The sequence below is a fragment of the Pangasianodon hypophthalmus genome, chromosome 30 (assembly GCF_027358585.1).
Source record: "Pangasianodon hypophthalmus isolate fPanHyp1 chromosome 30, fPanHyp1.pri, whole genome shotgun sequence".
NCBI classification, from domain to species: domain Eukaryota; kingdom Metazoa; phylum Chordata; class Actinopteri; order Siluriformes; family Pangasiidae; genus Pangasianodon; species Pangasianodon hypophthalmus.
The window spans coordinates 7,842,541-7,865,808 of NC_069739.1; the positions used below are offsets into that span (position 1 = coordinate 7,842,541).

General features: G+C 37.0%; 1 long non-coding RNA gene across 1 annotated transcript; it reads left to right on the plus strand.

The window, feature by feature from the left end:
* Window positions 1-7,868: 7,868 nt before the first annotated feature.
* LOC117596588 (uncharacterized) lies at window positions 7,869-10,670 on the plus strand. Its single transcript, XR_004577646.2, has 2 exons — window positions 7,869-10,214; window positions 10,509-10,670. It is a non-coding gene; the product is annotated as an uncharacterized LOC117596588 (long non-coding RNA).
* The last annotated feature ends 12,598 nt before the right edge of the window (window positions 10,671-23,268 follow it).

Genomic DNA, 23,268 nt, shown 5'->3' on the forward strand with positions numbered 1-23,268 from the left:
ACATAGACTACACACACTCCTAGGCGAAAAGAAAAGGGCCAAGCCCAAAATGGGAAAACATTAAGCTTTTAATGGTCTCAACAACAAATCATTGGTCAGAAAATTAGCAAAAATTAAACAAATGCACTCCTGAGACCTCCTGTGTCACCATTTGCTGGTTTGCTTTTGCTGCAGTGAAGTGTTTGGGGAAAAGCTAGAAACAGGGAAATTCACTTATATAGTTGTGGTGGAGCGTCGGCTGTAGAAGGCCGGTGTGGGAGAGTGCAGAGGAAGACTCGGGAGACAGGAGGAATTTTAGTGGAACTCCGGCTCACGTTTATTCAGTCGATGAATTTCAGCGCACTTTCATCAGAATCAACAAAATCCAACACACAGCAGGAACTGGTCTGTCCCAGACTCACAGCTTTCACTCTGTCAGGGTCAAGTTCATGCTCTGTGTGTGTGTGTGTGTGTGTGTGTGTGTGTGTGTGTGTGTGTGTGTGTGTGTGTGTGTGTTGCATGCTCTTTTCTGTCTCTCAGGTTATGAGCCAGCCTGAAGGCACAAAGAGACACACATAAGTAAACTTGAGCAAATCAGACACAGTGAGAATCGTAATGCGTTACCTGCCAACTAATTGTATTGAATTAACTTTGTTGGCACTAATTTATCAGGCTTTTCTAACAAACTAACCCTCTGTGTGTTACAATGAATCTTACCTACTTTCGGTGGAATTGTACATGAACAGTAGGTGCAAGTTCAAGTGTTCATTTTTAGCAGAGATGTATATGCTGCTTTTATAAAAACATGATTACTCTAACTTAAGTATTTGTTAATCTATTAAGCAAAAACCAAAATGTGTTAGATTGTGCTCTGCTCTCCTCTATACTGATATACATTGAAAACAATTCTCCTCTATCCATAAAATTACATTAATACCAGATGTACTTTCAGTGGTATATGTTTCCATGATTTGCGTACATGGCTTTTATCTCATTACTGATATTACAGAATTTTGTTTATTGGAATTATTCCAGTTGTGTGACATAACTTACTGTTGCAATTTTTGTTAAGGTTGACATAAAGTAAGTAGGACCCTTGTAAAGTATATAACTATAGTTCTATGAACCCTGAATAACCAGAGTAAATGCAAATAGATTCTGGTAAAAGATGTCCATATGACAGTGATATTTATTGCAGATACTGACATAAAACACTTTGTGACTGTTGAATGGTCTCAGCATGCACACACACACACACACACACACACACACACACACACAGGAAGGTATCGGGGTGATTCTCATCTCTGGCAGTTATCTCGTGGTAAGAAAACCACAGCTGCATACATACATAGAGTTTTCTTGGAACGTTAGAGCCACTGTGAGCCGCTCAGCATGTCAGAGTAACCGCATGATTGAGGCCAGGGCAGCATGGGGGCTGAGGGGAGAACGGCTACTTCCTCTTTCTCACAGCGTCAGTTAACCGACGTTGTGCTGTGCACAGAGAATACTGTGTAATACTCCACACTCAACAAGCACACTGTTATATTTTTACATTTGGCTACAAACAGCATACAGTAGTACAAATACAAAATAGTATGATGGCAATAAAACTTCTAGAACATTCATTTCTTATCCTGATATAAGAATGGTATGCACAAGATAAAAATGACATGTACACTCAAATTATAATTAGCAAGATTATCCATCCAGTTTTATCCAGTTTTTTATTCATTAACAGACAAAGTGAATGCAGAACAATACCCTTAGCTAACATAAGTAACTGTAACACAATACTCTGGATGAATCTGTTGAATTTGCTTTTTATGGTAGAAAAAAATATATAAATGTATCTATATTTACTTTGGATTAGTTGCTGGCATATTCAACTGTCTCTCCAGCATTGATCTGGACTCGTGCTGCTCCGGCTGTGTTAATATAGTTTACAGCAGAGTAAGCAACATCAGGTACAGTCTGTGAAAAGACAGAACATGAAAATTATACATATAACAAACATAAAAATTCTGTGTGTTTTACCACTGACTCCAAAAAGCAAGTAAAATCCTGTAAAGACGAAACAAATCTCCAAATCTGACTTCTTTCTTTACACCATGTGTTGTTCTGATAGAAGCAGCAGGAGATACTTTCCTATAACTCACTGTTCAGTGAAAGCATGTGTGGTTCATGTGTGTTACCTGCAGTGTATCACAAATACAACTAAATCTCTAAAGATAGAAACAAATCTGTTATAACTGATTATTGTAGAAGCCATGCAGAATTGAATGGAGATCATATTAAGAACACAGTAGGACTCAAAGTCTTAAAGATGTCACATGATAATAAAAATGCAGCTGAACCCAGGCCTGCATGCACACTAACCCGATCCTCCTGCTTTCCTTTACAGTCTGGACGTCCTTCAGTAATCATGTTCTTTCCACATCTTCCTCCTAATGAGAAAAGACCTCAGAAATCACACCTCTAGTAGTAACTACAGAATTTCACTATTTGAAGTAATCAGGTAAAGTGTGGAGGCTGCTGTTCTGCTTCATCTCACATACATTAACCCTGAGTGATGCAAAGAGCCACATTTTACACTTTATTTTGCAGTGATTGTTGTACGTGAAAGTATCTTACTGAATTACTGACTGACTTATTTAGTTCATGACTAATTGTAACTAAATTAATAAAATTTTAATTTTATAGTCTTAGATCTGATAGATCTGATTCCCAGTAGAAAAAAATGGTGGAAAAAAAAACACCCACAAATTTTACCTAATTACTCAAAATCTGTGTGTGTGTGTGTGTGTGTGTGTTTGTGTGTATATATACCTCTGCATCTCCAACAAATAAATGCCACTACACCGAGTATCACCAACAGTAAAACCGCCCTAATGCCGAAAACTGTGTAATAAAACACCAAAAATGTTAATAAATGTAATAATACAGATGTGTTTTTTTAATTGCTGATGAAAAGTTTTGGCACCTAGAGGGAGGCTGCTGTGAGTTTGCTGTTTACCTTTCAGTGTTGTTGAGGATGATGCAGGTGGAGAGTTTGTTGTTTTACTCTGAGGCTGTTCTGATGGAGGTGTTGTGTCTGTTTTCCTCGACTGTGTTGAAGTTTCTCTTCTTCCCACTGAAAAGACAAAACTTATTAAAACTGATGACTGTTTTTATCACTGTTAGTAATATGGCACATGGACTGTGGACTGTGAGCAAAGCACATTAATGAAAAAATGTACTTAGATTTAATAAGAATTAATAATTATTAATGAATATGGAAATTAAATTATTTAATTTCCATATTATTATTTTATATGGAAAATATATATATTAGGATAATCTGAGATTTGGTACATCCAGTAAGCAGATAATTATGTTTATTGTTTATATTTTGTTTAGTTAGGATTGTACTATATTTTAGTGTTGGGTTTGATTAGGAAAGGTTCACCTCTGTCAATATAAAGCTCACAGCTGATGGTGAGAGCAAAAAACAAGTCATGACGTTGAAGGAATTGTCCAGTTTGTCATTAAGAGGTTTATTAAACACACAGGGTCAGTAGTGGAATATTTTCAGCTGGACTCAAAACCCCTAATCTCTTGTTTCTCAGCCCAGTTCCTAACTACTGTGTGTGTTACACTATCTAGTGATCATGTGCATTTTTTTTGTTTTAAACCCGAGAGAGCCACTTGTAGTTAGACAGAAGTGGTTAGACACTAGGGGTGTTGTCGTGGGAAATACTTCTGCAAATCAGAATAAGAAAAATTAGTTACAAAGAGAAGGGGCTCTGTCTGCAGAGCATCTGATTTACATAATCGTGGCCTATGCTTTTATACAATTCTAAAACAATGATCTCATCGGATGGAGTTTTCTCTTCTTTCTTTTAATCACACACCTGCCTCTCGCCCCAATTATTTCACTATCCCCTTATCTCAGTTTTAACCGTGGCGAGAGTTCGGTCAGTTTATGTTTTCAAAAACAACATTAGCCTACACCTTAAAAAACACCACCTACAAGGTCACACCAGTCAGTTCTCACAGAAACATCCCTATAAAAATGAAGTTCTGAAAGTTAATACATAAGGTGATTTAAGGTCACTTTTCAATACTGTTGCATAGATACTGATTGATATAATACTGATTAACAAATGATATTGATATACAGTGGAGATCAAAATTAGAGAACAACCTACAATTTGTCCAGTTTGTCATTAAGAGGTTTATTAAACACACTGGGTCAGTAGTGGAACATCATCAACTGTGTGTTACACTATCTTGTGATCATGTGTGTAGTTTTTCTTTTTAATCCTAAAGAGCCACTTGTAGTTAGACAGCTGTGGTTAGACACTAGGGGTGTTGTCATGGAAAATATGTGAAAAATATGAAAATTTGTGATATCTTGTATTTTTTTTAAATCATTGAAAGCCACTTGTAGTTAGACAGCTGTGGTTAGACACTAGAGGTGTTTTAAAAAAAAAACTTATTTGCACTGCAGTTAATCTAAAGACTGACGACGCATCTGTAACATCTGCTCTGGTGAAGAAAACAAAGTGTGAAATAGACAGACAGCTCCGCTAATGCCCCTGCATGGCTCTGTAGATGGATTCGCTCCGCCTGTGTATCACGTGGGTCAAAGAGGAGTTGTCCAATTAACTGCACTGTATGTAAATCAGTTGATGACATCACCGTTCTGCACGTGTTGGTGTGTTGCAGTTTAACATGGCAAGCGGAGGAGACAAGCCGCTGATAGAGCCGCCCCCTGCATCATATAAGCCTCCTGTCTGGGAACATTTTGGGTTTGCAATCAGTTACAACTGCGATGGTGAAAAACATGTTGAAAAAACAGTCAGTGTTTGTAGACATTACTCGACCCGAGTGCCGTATGCTCATGGCAATACATCTAATATGACGTCATCTACACCGTCATCACCCGGGGATTGATAGCGCGCGGGGATGAAGCCCGTTTCCGCCCCGGAGAAAAACATTAAAAAGGTAACTGCGACTTTATATCTCACAATTCTGACTTTATTCTGTGTGGATCTGTCTATGTATAACAGTCGTGGGCCATTGTGTGTTAATCTACTCGAGTTTGAACTCAAATTAATCTATTTAGTGAGTTAGAAAGAATGCAGTGATAAAGCATCAGTCATTCTCTATAAATAGGCTCTATAAGAACAACACTCAACCAGACGCTAGCGCGCGCTCGTTACCTGAAGTTAGTCACATTTCAGGTACTGAGTCAAAGTGGATCTCTAAATAGTGAGAGAAAAAAGTCAGAAATGTCGCGATTACCTTTTTTTAATTTTTTTTCCATAGTTAAAGGGTTCGTTACCAAATAAAAGAGTATTCTTTCTTTGGATTTGGCAGTAGTATTTTTTTTTTCCTGAACATAGCAAGTAACGAACTGAAACTGTGACCGTAAAACCGTTCATTGCTGATGAAAAGTTTTGGCACCTAGAGGGAGGCTGCTGTGAGTTTGCTGTTTACCTTCCAGTGTTGTTGAGGATGATGCAGGTGGAGAGTTTGTTGTTTTACTCTGAGGCTGTTCTGATGGAGGTGTTGTGTCTGTTTTCCTCGATTGCGTTTCTCTTCCTCCTACTGAAAAAAAAAAAACTTATTAAAACTGATGACTGTTTTTATCACTGTTAGTAATATGGCACATGACACTGGAGTAAAGCCTGCTCACAGTTATTAATGAAAAAAATGTACCTTTAAGAGATAATCTGAAATCTCTGCTATCTTCCTGTACAGAACATCTGTAGTGTCCCTGGTCCTCTTCAGTCAGGTCTGATATGAGTAGAGAGAGGTTTCCTGGAGAGTTTCTGACCAGTTTGACTCTGTTTCTGTGATGTCCAGTCTGTTCAGGGTAAATTTCCTGAAAGTGAAGGATTCCAGTTGCTGGTAATGAAAACTGCCATTTTAGAGACTGTGGTTTGGCCTGTAGTTCAGTGCAGACGCAGGGCAGAACTACAGACTCTCCTGTGAACACAGTCACACGCTCTTCCTCTGCCTTCTTCACCAGCTCACAGCCTGTAAACATAACATTTACACTTAATAATAGAAGTACTGCAATTATTAATATTCCCTGCTTGTAAATCACAACATTTTCTGCTGCAAACCAGAAGAGATTTTTAAACAATGTGCCAATCACCTGTTTAAATCCTCTATATGAATCCAATATCAGGACTCTGATACACAATACTGAACCTATACTGGCTTATTTTTATTCTAATAACTGCTAAATCTTTAATAATCTATAATATCAGTTTTAATTATTGTATTTCAGCTATTGATGCTCTTATAATGGGACATAATTATTCCAGTTAAGTTATACACCTTGCATAAAAACATTATGTATTAATATGTATAATTAATACATATTAACAAAGTGAAAAGTAAGAGAACTCTGAGGCGGGAAAGTTAACCCTTTAGTGTTTGTAGCGATGGCTTCAGCGTTTGTGGAGAATCCTCTGGAGCGCAAATAATAAGAAGGCACTTGGAAGGGAAAGAATTTTTAGGGACAGACACAATCCCCTGGATTTTCCCGATGACCATCTGGATGAAAGATATTGATATTGGGCAGATGGTGTAGTTTATCATGCCGGCTTCTTGAGCCGCACATTAAAACTGACACGCAGAAGCCGCGCGCGCACTGAACCGCAAACTGTGTGTGTTGCTGTGCGGTTCTTTCCAAGTGGAACATATTTACATGCGGTGCCATTATTCCTGTCCTAATATTCATGAATTGATATTTATTTTATTAATATTTAATTAAAAATTTACTTTTATAGGCCTGTTGTATGAAATGTTGGTTATAAGTTTTAATCGGTTTATTCTCATTGTGAGTCTATAAAAATAAACTTATTCATTTACACAAGCAGTAATTTTCTCCAGCTTTAGCAGCTGCAACGGTAGGTTTTTTTTTTTTTTTTTTGCGGTTAGTGTAGGTTTAAATAAATAGTGTAGGGTTAAAACCTGGGTTTACTGAGAAAGTTGGTAACCAGCGTCATGAAAGCAGTTAACCTTTAATTAACCCGGGTTAGATCTGTTTGGTTTATGTAGGCTTATGTCAGTTGTCATGAAGGGATTATACAGGTGTCATGTAGCTCTATAAACACTACAGTGTTACCAAAATAAATCCTAGATTAGACTGAGAAATGTCAAATCCAATCTGATGGCATTCCAAAGTTCAGGTCAGTCTGATACCATAATCAGTATTTACTGCCATTTATAACTTGATACTGATGTGTCACAATATGACTCCTGGATTAATTCCCCTTTAGTTACGGTAAATGGAGTCCACATTTGTCACATATGTAACTATAATTCATTTGAAGACTCATGAAGTCTGCTTTCACAATGAATATCAAATGTATTTAAATGCTTTACCTTTAACATAAAGCTTGATGTATCTGTGTTCCTTCTCAGTGCTGCACCTGTAGTCTCCCTGATCCTCTTCTCTCAGGTCAGATATGAGCAGAGACAGATTAGCAGCAGAAATGTTATTAAACAGCTGAAGTCTGCCACGGTAGCGTTCATCATTTAACATTTCTGTCCAATCTCCTGTTCTGTAGCTCATCCAGGTGAATTTCTGAGGTTTGGTGTGCAGGTCAGAGCAGGAGCAGGGTAACAGCACTGAACCACCTTTGTGTCGTGTGATTTCTCTCTGATTATCAGCAGAGAGAGCACAGCCTACAGAAACAAACATACAAAAACTCAATCTACTGAATACTATGGAAGTATTTTCCAGACAAATTGAAAACATTCACAAATTGAAATGTTTTGCCCTTATTGTGGCAAAAGCTTTGAAGCTTTGCCAAGCTTCACTTAATAATAATAATAATAATAATAATAATAAAGTTTTTTAAATGATGCTATTTTAGGCGTAATGCTTTAAGCACTCTCTTTAAATTGATTGATTTGCCCATTTTTTAAATGTAAACTTTTAGCCTGTATACTCATAGATACTGTAAATTGTGTGTTTGTTTTGTTACTTATTTATTTAAATTGGTCGTTATGTAGAAAGATAAGTTGCTTTGGTTGTGTAAGAGCTCGCGGGCGCTCGCTTTCTGAATTCAGCGCTATTACCGCTAAGTGTCTAAAAGCCGCGCCGTAAAAATTTTACGTGCGGCTTGATTAACCGTGGTTTCAGGAAGACTGTCTGCTTAACCACAGTGAAGCTTGGAACGGCTTCAAGCTTTTGCCACAGTAAGGGCACATTTCACATTACAGTTTGTGAAACAGAAGAAAAGAACTCGAATCATTCAAGCGTTTTCGCTAGTCTAAGATATCAGCAGACTGAAAATCATAGTTCCTTTACATTTTGATAGTCATACTCCGTGTCCAATCAGAAACGAGCATTGATTGATGTTCGATCAGGACCTACCCTTTCCGTTTTGAGTTAATGCTATTGCGTTTTTGGTTTGTTAAAGTGTTTTGCACTTTAGGGCCACCATAATTTTGGGTTTGCAATCAGTTACAACTGCGATGATCAAAAAAAGTTGAAAAAACAGTCAGTCTTTGTAGACATTACTCGACCCGAGTGCCGTATGCTCATGGCGATACATCTAATATGACAAATCATCTACACCGTCATCACCCGGGGATTGATAGCGCGCGGGTCTGAAGCCGGTTTCCGCCCCGGAGAAAAACATTATAAAGGTCATTTCAACTTTTTTTTGCAATTACAAGTTTTCTTAGTCGCATTTGTCATGGCTTGTATGATTATGGAAAACATTATAGAGGATTATTTTGGTTTCACAAATAGAGAGATCTTGATTTTATTGGAAGAGTCACAACATAAACCTACGTCTCCAGACTCTTGAGAGAACATTATGCAGAAACCAGTTGTGGTGGAGACGCAACAAAACAGATGAAGCCGAAGTGGCATATTTTATACACCAGCAGCTTCAGACATCAGGACGACAACATGGCTATCAGTGGATGCAGCAGAAATGTTGGATGTCCGGGATGATCACAGACAGAGAAACTGTCCATCAGTTGATGCAACTGTTAAATGCACAAGAAGTGGATGTGTGTGCGCATGTATAACAGTCGTGGGCCATTGTCTGTTAACCTACTCGAGTTTGAACTCACTACATAGATTAATTTGAGTTAGAAAGATTGCAGTGATAAAGCATCAATCATTCTCTATAAATAGGCTATATAAGAACAACACTCAACCAGACACGAGCGCGCGCTCGTTACCTGAAGTTTCAAAATTACATTTTATGAATCTACTTATGCTTTAGCACATTTAATTCCAAAATCATGTATTGTGTCTGTTTTACTACTACTGACTACTTAAGAATTATTAGTTCATATGGAAAATACATTTTGGGATAATTTGAGAATTGGTACATCCAGCAAGCAGATAAGTGTTTTTGTTTGTATTTTGTTTAGTTAGGATTGTACCATATTGTTTCCCTCAGAGTTTGCTCAAAGATATTCTTCTGCCAGGACTAAGACCAATGTCATAATGAACAAGTGTATAGCCCCCTATCTTTTGCATGAACTAGTGAAGAACCTCTGCAGTCAGCTTTTTACATTAGCGACTGAGGGTTCTGCAAAGTTACAATATCCCATGGACCAATTGTGTGGCTCTTGCAGTTCACAATGCCAGTGTCAACATGGGTATCAGAAATTCAGTTAGGAGCAGGGTCCTGGACCAGAATCCTTCTGTATTTGTCCTAGGCTGTCCCTGCCACATTGTAGACAATAATGCACATGCTGGAGGGTTGATGTATTCAGAGGTAATTGCCTGGAAGTCACAATATTAGCTGTGTTTTAGATCTTGTTTATAATTTCTATTTCAGGGAGTGATTTGACATACAGTAATATGACTAACATAATGTTTTATTTACCCCCCAGATATCAGGCTTTGATGTTCAGGATTTTTGTGTTGATCTTGCATGCTGATTCAAATCCAGCACAAAGAGAAAGAGCATGCTTGACGGCAAGTTATCCTTGCATAACACATATATTGTACTTTGTGAATATTGTGAGATGAAATGGCAATCATTTATTGAAGGGCCATACTACTTGTATAATACTTGTATAATAATTTAAATATTTTATTTATTGAAGAGTTCTGTGTGTTTTGTGACACAAAGTACATGGAGGTACTGCAGCATTTGAGCATCAGATGGCTCAGTTTGGACCTAGCTGTGAACCGTATACTCCGTCTCTACAATGCTGTAAAGAGCTGCTTTAGAGCATTTTGTGGAGCGACTCCACAGGTTGGTAAAAGTTCCTTTTGATTATTATTCATATAAATAATGAAAGTAATGTACAGAAGGACTCTCTAGCTGATGTGTGTAACCTTTTCAATGTTAAAATACTTTCTCCTACCCCATCTTATTAAGCAGAGACAACTATAAGTAAGCCATTTGTAGGTTAATTTTCTGAAACTGTAAACACTGTATCTCTGTGGCACTAAAAAAATCGAAGTGCTTATTTTTGCGGTTTTCTTTGGTGACGCTAGTTGTGCAAAAATTACACACTTCAGCTTTAATAAACTACTTATTTTGTAGATGAAAGGCAAGCCAGATTTGTGAGACTCCATGCCTGTTTTCAGGATCCAACCACTGAAGTTCATAAAGACCATTCAACAAAATAGGTTCATAAAACATGTCAGGAAAATGTCTGTCCTATTTTACTTCAAAATAAAAGCATAAAATGTATATTTATATTTACATTGTTTTCATGACCGTTGTGCACATTTTACCCCCTAATTCTCATTTCCTCACAGCAAAAAAGGTGATTTGATTCATAAATCTCACTGCAGCCAGGTAACCAAAGTTGGCAACCCTGTACTACAGAATGTGCAGATTTCTTTAAAATGATCAGTTATCAGTTTTTTATAATTACTTACTGACATTTCTCAATACTATGTTCACTTTTTCAAAACTCTTCACATAGTTGGTTTTTACCAGCGTGCATCTCAGTACAGCAGTTAACCTCACATCCATAATGCACTATAACTATTGAAACACTTCACACACGCCTCAAAACCAACTCATTCTACCAGAACACTAGCAAAGGCTCTCTCTCTCAACAACATATACCTGGAGTATACCAGAAATACACCCTGGATTGTATACCAGTCAACTGCAGTAACCACACACAATCATAACAAGGAACAATTTGTCTTAGCCAATCCTCCTAATGACATGTTTTAGGAAGAGAGACGAAACCAGAGGAAACCTACATGGCCATCGGGAGAACAAGCACAGAAACTCCACACAGATGGGACCCTGAGCTCAGGATTGAAGCAGGAACCCTGGAGCTGTAAGGAGACAACGCTACCCACTGCATCACCACGCTGCTCACAGATCCACAGATTTCTCCTTTTGTATAGATGGTAATGAAGTGAAAATCAGAACACCTGGGTAAGGCTAAATTGGAAATCTGCTGTGATTTGTTTGTTTATTCTTTACAATTTTATTTTTTTTAATAAAAAGTACCTCGTTGTTTGATTTTGAACTTGTACTGATTCGTTTTGAAAACCGTATGTAAAGTGAAAAAAAAAAAGTATATACAGGGTTTTGTTGGAGATTGAGTTTGAGTGAGAAAAGAATTCATGAATTTTGAAAGCTGAGGTTATTCATTTTTGTGTCAAAGCAATAAAAATTGATACACACTTCAGTCCATATAGACTGGTGTTGTGAGTTCTGAAAATGTGAACAGAGTATTAATAAAGGCACTTTTTTTAAACAAACAAACAAAAAAAAAAACTGCAAATAAGGCGTAATGTAGGAAGTGAAGCTGGTGGTCAGTGACAGAGGGACAGCAGAAAAAGGTGTGAAATTCACACGCATCTATTTATAGCTAAGACCAGCATGAGGAAGTGACATACAAGTTACAGGAAAATAACATTTCTATTATGCTTTGAGTTATTACAGATATATTCAACAAGACAGACTGTGAGAGATATAATTTAGTAAATGTGTAAAAACATACACTGTAAGTATTATAGGGATGTAAAATAATCTCACTATAGAATCCTCCTTATTCATTAGCCCACCTCTCTTCATCAGTACATTTTAGACTGAAGTTAATCAGGAAGAAAAAATCCACATATTTCCATTGAATGTGTTCAACACTGTTGTCCCTATTAATATTATGACACTGTAGTAAGTAAAGTTGTTAATTAAAACTCTAAATGATAAACATTTTACAGTGTTGGTTTGGTTGTTCAGGAACAGGGCTGAACTACGGCCTACTGTAAACCCAGTCTGGACAGAAAGCACATGAACTAAACACAAAGCAGCTGAACTAAGAACTGGCTAATATTCTCTCTCCTTTGTGTAATAGAAAATAGAAAATAACTTCACTCACCTGCAGCGACGTGAAACACAACAGACAAAAGATACAAGCACTTCATCATTACTGATTCTTCTACACACACACACCAGTCCCTCAAAGTGAAACACACACACACACTGTCACACTGCCTGAGTGTCTCTCTCTTATATACTTTGGTTTTCAGGAAACCACAACAACACTATGTCATTTCTCTTTTTGGTAAATATCTTCATCACTCTTTCCATTACCTAATTTATTTTTATATGCAGTATTAATAGCTATTCATATATTTTCTCATGTGGTGGTTTTATCATACTTCACAGTATCATCATTATCTCTCTTAGGTGCCATTTTCTCAGCGCTTCTGTGTAGCCTTTTTTTTAAAAGAAATTTTTATCTAAATAAACAAATGAATGCATTAAAACATACTTTAAGTGTTTCAAATTTGTACAGTTTCTCCTCACCTTAATCTTGATCTTAAGGGCTGTTTCTGTACTTTATCAGCTCAAGTGAAGTTTTTTAGATGACCCCTAGGAAGCCTGAGGGACCGAGTCAACACAACAGTAGACTTCAGGAGCCAAACTTGTACGTGTTGCAATGTGACAAATCTTCCTTTTCAATTCAGTGAAAATGACAGATGACCTGCTTTATAAATAATAAAAAAAAATACTACTACAACTAATAACAATAATAATAATTCAACACGGATCATGTGACTTTAGTGAGTATATTAAAAGCAAAACTGGACATAAGCTGCAACATTAACTTCAATAATTTCAACACACATGAATTCTAGTGTTTGGGACAAAGCTGTAATGTCCATCAGTATATTCACCAGCAAGTGTGTTTCCCTAGACTTACAGGAAGCAATAAAGACACATTTACTATGTGTGAGCTGAGGAGCACTTAGAGGCTGGTCATGAGTGATGATCATGACTCATTATCAAAAGTCAGCTTAATCATAAGTGTATAATTGTAATTATTAATATGGGTTATTAGAGTTTGAAGAGCTTAAAATGTAAAAAAAAAAAAAAAAGTGATTAGTTTATTTAATTATGTTTTTTATTTGTTTTTTGATTATAGAGCTATGGTTAAGTGCCTAAGTGGAGACATCTTGTGCCATAAAGCTGCTACTACAGCTGGTCTACAGATAATTGCTCATTAGAGATCTAATTCTACATCCAGATTTCTGCAGAAAGAAGAAAGAAGGCCTTTATTGTCTCATATACATGTACAGGACAATACAATTATTTCCTTCGCATATTGTTAGAAATTTGGGGTAGAGCTGTAAAGTTGCTTTGTGACAATATCTAATGTTAAAAATCCTCTACAAACAACATAAACTAGACAATATCTACTCATGAACACAAATGCTAAGCAACTAATGAGGGAAAACACAGAACTTATACATGGGAACCAATCAGGGGAAACAGAAGACAGGTGTGTACAGGAAATCAGTGGAACAACCAAGGAAGAAATTCATACTATGAGAGAGATGCCCTCTGCTGGTCTGCGAGGGAATTGTCTGTGGTGACAAATATAAAGTGATCTTTTGTATTTTTAATGACTCTTCTTTGTGTCAGAGAATCTATGTAAATTGTGCAAATGCTTGTGCTCTTGTACCTTTTGCTTCATTATTATAGTTTCTATTTAGAACACTTGTGTCAGTGTTTTTAATCTGTTAAGTGCATTAAACTATTTAAGTTTTGATTTATTTGATCCACCACTCCAGAAACCTTGTAGGATTTTAGAAGCACTGTGTACAAAACCAGAAAAAAAAATGAAAATTTATTTCATTTTTGTCTATAAAACAAGATGAGATGTGCTGTTATAAGAAAATAATCATCAGTAGAGTGGTATGATGTCGTTTTCGTACAGTTCATGTCGTAGTGTTTTATTCCACTTCTACCACTGCAATTTGGCAAAAATTACAGTTTTTATTTATTAAAGAATGCCACGTCTTATTTTGTCTCCTATATACGCTCACCAAGAAGCAGGTCTAGACTAGATTTACTCAGAATGTCACCTTGTCACTACAACATGTGACATTATTAAGCTTGCCAGTCAGATTCAGCCAGGTCACTATGTACAGTACCAACTAGTGTTGAGGATGTTAGGACTGATGATGGCAGCCATAACAGTAATCCCCCTCCTCCTTGTGCTAGAGTCCTTTAAGGACTACTAAGTCCTACACTACTTCTTGTGCCAAGCCAAAGAAGAACTACATACTCTGGTAATAAGCTCTTCCTGTGTGTGTTCCTCATGACATGGTGGCATACGTTATCCAGTAGATTCTCACCACTCCTGCAGTTAAGAAGGTTGAAATAGTAGTTAAGAGTGTAACTATGGTTCTACGAGCCCTAGAGTAAATGCAAGAAGTTTTCGGGGAAAATATTCATATTACAGTGATATTTATTGCAAATACTACATCATACTTCCTTTACAATCTTTTTTAAAGTTGGTTACATATATTTCTCAACACTGAGTTCAGTTTTTCAGAACTCTTCTCTTCTCTACCAACATGCAGCTCAGTACAGCAGTTAACCTCACAACCAGAAATGCAGATTAGATCCATGTTCATTCATTCATACATGTTCAGTAAGCACTTTATCCTGCTCAGGGTCATAGTGGATCTGGAGACTATCCTGGGAACACTGGGTGCAAGGTGGGAATACATCCTGGAAAACACACTCATTCACACTTAAGTGCAGTTTAGTGTAGCCAATCCACAGAGATTTGCTGGAAATCTGATCCACAGTTCAGTCCACTCTGTGCTAACTGTGTGAGCTTTGAAAAAATGAACTCAGTTGTGTTTAAAAGTCACTTGTATAGCAGTCTTCTTACACAAAACAGCATGATGGAAACAGCCTTCTAGAGCATTCATTTCGTAACCTGATATAACAATGGTACACATAAGATATAAAATAACACACACTTGCATTTGCCTGAATCTGCTATTTAAATGTAAAATTCATAAAAAATCCTGTGCTTGCCATAGTGTGTATTTAATATATGTTTTCAGCATTATTCTATAATATCTAAGAATTTGTCTATATTTACTTTGGATTAGTTTGTTATAATGTTGGCATATTCAGTTTTCTCTCCAGTGATGATCTGGAACCGTGCTGCTCCGGCTGTGTTAATGTGGGCCAGTAGAGTAGCAAGTGTAAATGACAGAAGTAAATAAAGTGACATCAGACACGATCTGAGAAAAGACAGAACATGAAAAATGATACATATATCACATATATAAATTCTGTGGCTCCAAGAGGCAGATAAATCTCTCTACAGAGTGTGATGTGCCTGATAACATGCAATTTTGGTTCCGCTTGTGTGTGTTGCTGACCGGACAGTTTAGAGAAGGGCACCAGTTGTTGGTCTAATGCTGTTTGTGCGCGTGCTTAAAGTTATGTATAATAAAGTAGCTGAAAGGACGTTGAATCTCTCTGTCGTGTTGTTAAAAGCATAACATGGTGTCAGAAATAGGGGCTGGCGAGTACTGGAGAGTTTTTTGAAAAAGTAAATAAATGAATTAAATAAACGGCAGTGATGCCAGAGCCACAGAGAACAGCGCGAGCTGCACGGAGAGCTACAGTACATGGGCATGCACATGTGAGGCACCGGGGCGCGAGCGCAGGTGAGACTGCGGTTAATCTAGCCGCTCGTGCAATTCAGGGGCGCGGCTTTTAGACACTTAGCGGTAATAACACCGAAAGCGGAAAGCGAGCGTCCGCGAGCTCCTACACAACCAAAGCAACTTCACTTTTATACAAAATGAAATTTAAATAAATAACAAAACCAACACGCAACAGTTCACAGTATTTATGAGTATACAGGGTAAACGCTTTTATATTTACACTTTTACTTTTAAATAATGGGCAAAATCGATCAAGTTTATAGAGACGGTATAAATCATTAAGGCAAATAAAAATAAAAACATCATTTAAGAAACTTTATTATTATTATTATTATTATTATTATTATTATTGTTATTATAAATCTAAGCATGAATAAAATGTTAAAAAGTATAGATGGAGCATTTCACAGAGGAAGTCTCTGAAACCAAAATATTAATATTTTTCTTCAACTTCCTGCTGAAATAAAATGGACATTTCAAATCTCAAAGCCACTCAGATCAGTTTACAGTCACCTGCTCTATGCTCCCAATAGAAATCAATTCATTTAGAAATATAAAGTAGAAAGTAGAATTTTACTGTAGAAATGTCATTTTATTGCTCTTCAAAATCAGTGAATCTGTCAGTATAATTGAACCAGGAGGCTTTTTTGATTCATTATAAAAGGGACATTTCAAATTGCTAGATGATCAAACCCACTGAAATCAGTTCACAGTGACCTACTCTTTTTCTTTTTTTCTTTAGTGCACACACACACACACACACACAAATATGTAAATGTGTATTATTTTAAAAAGCTTACAACATTAACATGAAAACTAACCAAAAGGATAAAATAAGAACAAGTAGAAAAGTTTGTTTCTTTACTGCAAACACCATTAATTAAGTAAATTAAGTAAATAATTAAGCAAATTTAAAAAGAAACAAAATAAATAAATTATTGAATATATTATTATCAAAATAGCCTCCTGGTTCAATTATACTGACAGATCATATGAGTTTGAAGAGCAATTACTTAAAGAGTCTACAGCAGAATTAATTGATCTTTATTCTGAGCATAGAGTAACTCATTATGAACTGTTGTACATGGGTTTGATCATCTACCAGTTTAAAATGTCCATTTTATACTGGATTAAAAAGTGCCTCCTGGCACTATTATACTGACAGATCCATTGACTTTGAGAAGCAAATACTTTAAAATTCTACAGTAAAATTATTTCATTATTATTGTGAACATAGAGTAGGTTACTGTGAACTAATCTCAGTGGGTTTGATCATCACTACCAATCTGAAATGTTCATTTTATAATGAATCAAAATAGCCCCTTGGCCCAATTATATTAACAGATCCACTATATTATATAGATCCACATTATATTAACGCTCGCTTTCCGCTTTCGGTGTTATTACCGCTAAGTGTCTAAAAGCCGCGCCCCCGAATTGCCTGTCCCGGACTCACAGCTTTCACTCTGTCAAGGTCAAATTCACGCTCTGTGTGTGTGTGTGTGTGTGTGTGTGTGTGTGTGTGTGTGTTGCATGCTCTTTTCTGTCTCTCAGGTTATGAGCCAGCCTGAGGGCACAAAGAGACACACATAAGTAAACTTGAGCGAATCAGACACAGTGAGAATCGTCATGCGTTACCTGCCAACTCATTGTACTGAATTAACTTTGTTGGCACTAATTTATCAGGCTTTTCTAGCAAACTAACCCTCTGTGTGTTACAATGAACCTTACCTACTTTCAGTGGAATTGTACATGAACAGTAGGTGCAAGTTCAAGTGTTCATTTGTAGCAGAGATGTATATGCTGCTTTTATAAAAACATGATTATTCTAACTTAAGTATTTGTTAATCTATTAAGCAAAAACCAAAATGTGTTAGATTGTGCTCTGCTCTCCTCTATACTGATATACATTGAAAACAATTCTCCTCTATCCATAAAATTACATTAATACCAGATGTACTTTCAGTGGTATATGTTTCCATGACTTGCGTACATGACTTTTATCTCATTACTGATATTACAGAATTTTGTTTATTGGAATTATTCCAGTTGTGTGATATAACTTACTGTTGCAATTTTTGTTAAGGTTGATATAAAGTAAGTAGGACCCTTGTAAAGTATGTAACTATAGTTCTATGAACCCTGAATAACCAGAGTAAATGCAAATAGGTTCAAGTAAAAGATGTCCATATGGCAGTGATATTTATTGCAGATACTGACATAAAACACTTTGTGACTGTTGAATGGTCTCAGCATGCACACACACACACACACACACACACACAGGAAAGTATCTGGGTGATTCTCATCTCTGGCAGTTATCTTGTGGTAAGAAAACAACAGCTGCATACATACATAGAGTTTTCTTGGAACGTTAGAGCCACTGTGAGCCGCTCAGCATGTCAGAGTAACCACATGATTGAGGCCAGGGCAGCAAGGGGGCTGATGGGAGAACGGCTACTTCCTCTTTCTCACAGCGTCAGTTAACCGACGTTGTTCCATGCCGTGCACAGAGAATACTGTGTAATACTCCACACTCAACAAGCACACCATCATATTTTTCCATTTGGCTACAAACAGCATATAGTAGTCTTTTTACACAAAACAGTATGATGGCAATAAAACTTCTAGAACATTCATTTCTTAACCTGATATAAGAATGGTATGCATAAGATAAGAATGACATGTACACTCAAATTATAATTAGCAAGATTATCCATCCAGTTTTATCCAATTTTTTATTCATTAACAGACAAAATGAATGCAGAACAATACCCTTAGCTAACATAAGTAAATGTAACACAATAGTCTGGATGAATCTGTTGAATTTGCTTTTTATGGTACAAAAAAAAAATACATGTATAAATGTATTTATATTTACTTTGGATTAGTTGCTGGCATATTCAACTGTCTCTCCAGCGTTGATCTGGACTCGTGCTGCTCCGGCTGTGTTAATGTGGGTTACAGCAGAATAAGCAACATCAGGTACAGTCTGTGAAAAGACAGATGAAAATTATACATATAACAAACATAAAAATTCTGTGCCTCTTACCATTAACTCCAAAAAGCAAGTAAAATCCTGTAAAGACGAAACAAATTTCCAAATCTGACTTCTATTTTTACACCATGTTTTGTTCTGATAGAAGCAGCAGAAGATACTTTCCTATAACTCACTGTTCAATGAAAGCATGTGTGGTTCATGTGTGTTACCTGCAGCGAATCACAAATACAACTAAATCTCTAAAGGTAGAAACAAATTTTATAACTTATTATTGTAGAAGCCATGCAGAATTGAATGGAGATCAAATTAAGAACACAGTAGGACTCAAAGACTTAAAGATATCACATGATGATAAAAATGCAGCTGAACCCAGGCCTGCATGTACACTAACCTGATCCTCCTGCTTTCCTTTACAGTCTGGACGTCCTTCAGTAATCATGTTCTTTCCACATCTTCCTCCTAATGAGAAAAGACCTCAGAAATCACACCTCTAGTTTTAACTACAGAATTTCAGTATTTGAAGTAATCAGGTAAAGTGTGGAGGCTGCTGTTCTGCTTCAACTCACATACATTAACACTGAGTGATGCAAAGAGCCACATTTTAAACTTTATTTTGCAGTGATTATTGTACATGAAAGTATCTTACTGAATTACTGACTGACTTATTTAGTTACTGACTAATTGTAACTAAATTAATAAAACTTTAATTTTATTGTCTTGATCTGATTCCCAGTAGCAAAAAATGGTGGAAAAAAACACCCACAAATTTTACCTAATTACTCAATCTCAAAATCTGCTTGTGTGTGTGTGTGTGTGTGTGTTTGTGTACATACCTCTGCATCTCCAACAAATAAATGCCACTACACCGGGTATCGCCAACAGTAAAACCGCCCTAATGCTGAAAACTGTAATAAAACACCAAAAATGTTAATAAATGTAATAATACAGATGTGTTGTTGAGGATGATGCAGGTGGAGAGTTTGTTGTTGATTGTGTTGAAGTTTCTCTTCCTCCTACTGAAAAAAAAAAAACTTATTAAAACTGATGACTGTTTTTATCACTGTTAGTAATATGGCACATGACTCTGGAGTAAAGCATGCTCACAGTCATTAATGAAAAAAATTACTTAGTTTTAATAAGAATTGATAATTATTAATGAATATGGAAATTAAATTATTTAATTTCCATATTATTATCTGAGAATTGGTACATCCAGTAAGCAGATAATTATGTATATTTGTTTATATTTTGTTTAGTTGGGATTGTACCATATTTTAGTGTTGGGTTTGATTAGGAAAGGTTCACCTCTGTCAATATAAAGCTCACAGCTGATGGTGAGAGTAAAAACAAGTCATGAGGTTGAAGGAATTGTCCAGTTTGTCATTAAGAGGTTTATTAAACACACAGGGTCAGTAGTGGAACATCATCAGCTGGACTCAAAACCCCTAATCTCTTGTTTCTCAGCCCAGTTCCTAACTACTGTGTGTGTTACACTATCTTATGATGATGTGTGTATTTTTTTAAATCCTTGAAAGCCACTTGTATTTAAACAGCTGTGGTTAGACACTAGGGGTGTAAAAGAAAAACGCATTTGCACTGCAGTTAATCTAAAGACTGGTGACGCATCTGTAACATCTGTTCTGGTGAAGAAAACAAAGTGTGAAATAGACAGACAGCTCCGCTAATGCCCCTGCATGGCTCTGTAGATGGATTCTCTCCTCCTGTGTATCACGTGGGTTAAAGAGGAGTTGTCCAATGAACTGCACTGTATGTAAATCAGTTGATGACATCACCGTTCTGCACGTGTTGGTGTGTTGCAGTTTAACATGGCAAGCGGAGGAGACAAGCCGCTGATAGAGCCGCCCCCTGCATCATATAAGCCTCCTGTCTGGGAACATTTTGGGTTTGCAATCAGTTCCAACTGCGATGGTGAAAAACATGTAGAGAAAACAGTCAGTGTTTGTAGACTTTGCTCGACGCGAGTGCCGTATGCTCATGGCAATACATCTAACATGACGTCATCTACACCGTCATCACCCGGGGATTGATAGCGCGCGGGTATGAAGCCCGTTTCCGCCCCGGAGAAAAACATTAAAAAGGTAACTGCGACTTTATATCTCACAATTCTGACTTTTTTCCCCTCACAGTTACGAGTTTTTAGTTGCATTTCTTGATCATTGCGTCTTTGCATGTCATTAGACGGTAGGCCTGTATGATTATGGAAAACATTACAGGATTATTTTGGTTTCACAAATAGAGAAATCTTGATTTTATTGGAAGAGTCACAACATAAACCTACGTCTCCGGACTCTTGAGAGAACGTTATGCAGAAACCAGTTGTGGTGGAGACGCAACAAAACAGATGAAGCCGAAGTGGCGTATTTTATACACCAGCAGCTTCAGACATCAGGACGACAACATGGCTATCAGTGGATGCAGGAGAAATGTTGATGTCCGGGATGATCACAGACAGAGAAACTGTCCGTTAGTTGATGCGACTGTTAGATGGACAGGAAGTGGATCTGTGTGTTGTCTGTTAACCTATTCAAGTTTGAACTCAAATTAATCTATTTATTGAGTTATAAAGAATGCAGTGATAAAGCATCAATCATTCTCTATAAATAAGCTCTATAAGAACAACACTCAACCAGACGCTAGGGCGCGCTCGTTACCTGAAGTTTCAGAATGAAATTTTATGAACTTATCAGTAAATATATTTCTAAAGGTGCTGTTGACATGAAATTTTCACCAGATGTTGGTAACAACCCATGCAATCCACACATGCAAAGAAATCAAACCATAGATGTCCATAAATTAAGCTATGTGTAATAATGTGAAATGACTCGGAGAAAAAATATTGAACACTAAGAAAGGGAGGTGCAAAAAGGAATGGAAAGCCTACACACCAGCTGAAATCAGTCAGTAATTGAAAAGCAATCCTGCCCCTTGTCAGTGCAAATTAATAGTTGGTTCCATCCCAACTGATGGCCTATAAAAAGGTGTCTCATTACCAAGGTGTCACACAAGAAACAGCTCATCATGGGTAAAAGCAACGAACTCTCTCAAGACCTTCAACCTTATTGTTGCAAAACATACTGATGGCATTGGTTACAGAAGGATTTCAAAACTTCTGAATGTTCCAGTGAGCACTGTTGGAGCCATAATCTGGAAGTGGAAAGAACATCATTTCACCATAAACTGGCCACGACCAGGTGCTCCTCGCAAGATTTCTGACAGAGGAGAGAAAAGAATTATCAGAAGAGTTGTCCAAGAGCCAAGGACCACTTGTGGAGAGCTTCAGAAACACCTGGGATTAGCAGGTACAATTGTTTCAAAGAAAACAATAAGTAATACACTCAACCGCCATGGCCTGTATGCACGCTCACCATGCAAGACTCCATTGCTGAAGAAAAAGCATGTTGAAGCTTGTTTAAAGTTTGCTGCACAACATTTGGACAAGCCTGTGAAATACTGGGAGAATATAGTCTGGTCAGATGGGACCAAAATTGAACTCTTTGGATGCCCTAATGCACACCATGTTTGCAGAACAAATGGCACTACACATCACCCCAAAAACACCATACCAACAGTGAAGTTTGGAGGTGGGAACATCATGGTGAGGGGCTGTTTTTCAGTATACAGTACTGGCAAACCTCAGATAATTGAAGGAAGGATGAATGGAAAAATGTACTGAGACATTCTTGATAAAACTCTGCTGCCATCTACAAGGATGATGAAAATGAAACGAGGGTGGACATTTCAGCAAGACAATCACCCCAAACACACAGCCAAGGAAACTCTCAACTGGTTTCAGAAAAAGAAAATAAAGCTGCTAGAATGGCCCAGCCAGTCACCTGACTTGAATCCAATTGAAAATCTATGGAAAGAACTAAAGATCAGAGTTCATAGAAGAGCCCCACGGAAGCTTCAAGATTTGAAGACTGTGTGGAAGAATGGGCCAAAATCACACGAGCAATGCATGCAACTAGTTTCTCCATACAGGAAGCGTCTTGAAGCTGCCATTACCAACAAAAGCTTTTGTACGGAGTATTAAATAAATTTCAGTAAGCATGTTCAGTACTTTTTCCCTGTGTCATTTCACATTATTACATGTAGCTTAATTTATGGACATCTATGGTTTTTTTTTTTTTTTTTTTTTTTTTTTTTTTTGCATGTGTGGATTGCATGGGTTGTTACAAACATCTGGTGAAAATTTCATGTCAATAGCACCTTTATAGATATATTTACTGAGAAAAATGGTGACGTGCTCAATACTTATTTTACCCGCTGTATGCTTCAGTACTTTTAATTCCAAAATCATGTATTGTCTGTTTTACTACTACTGACT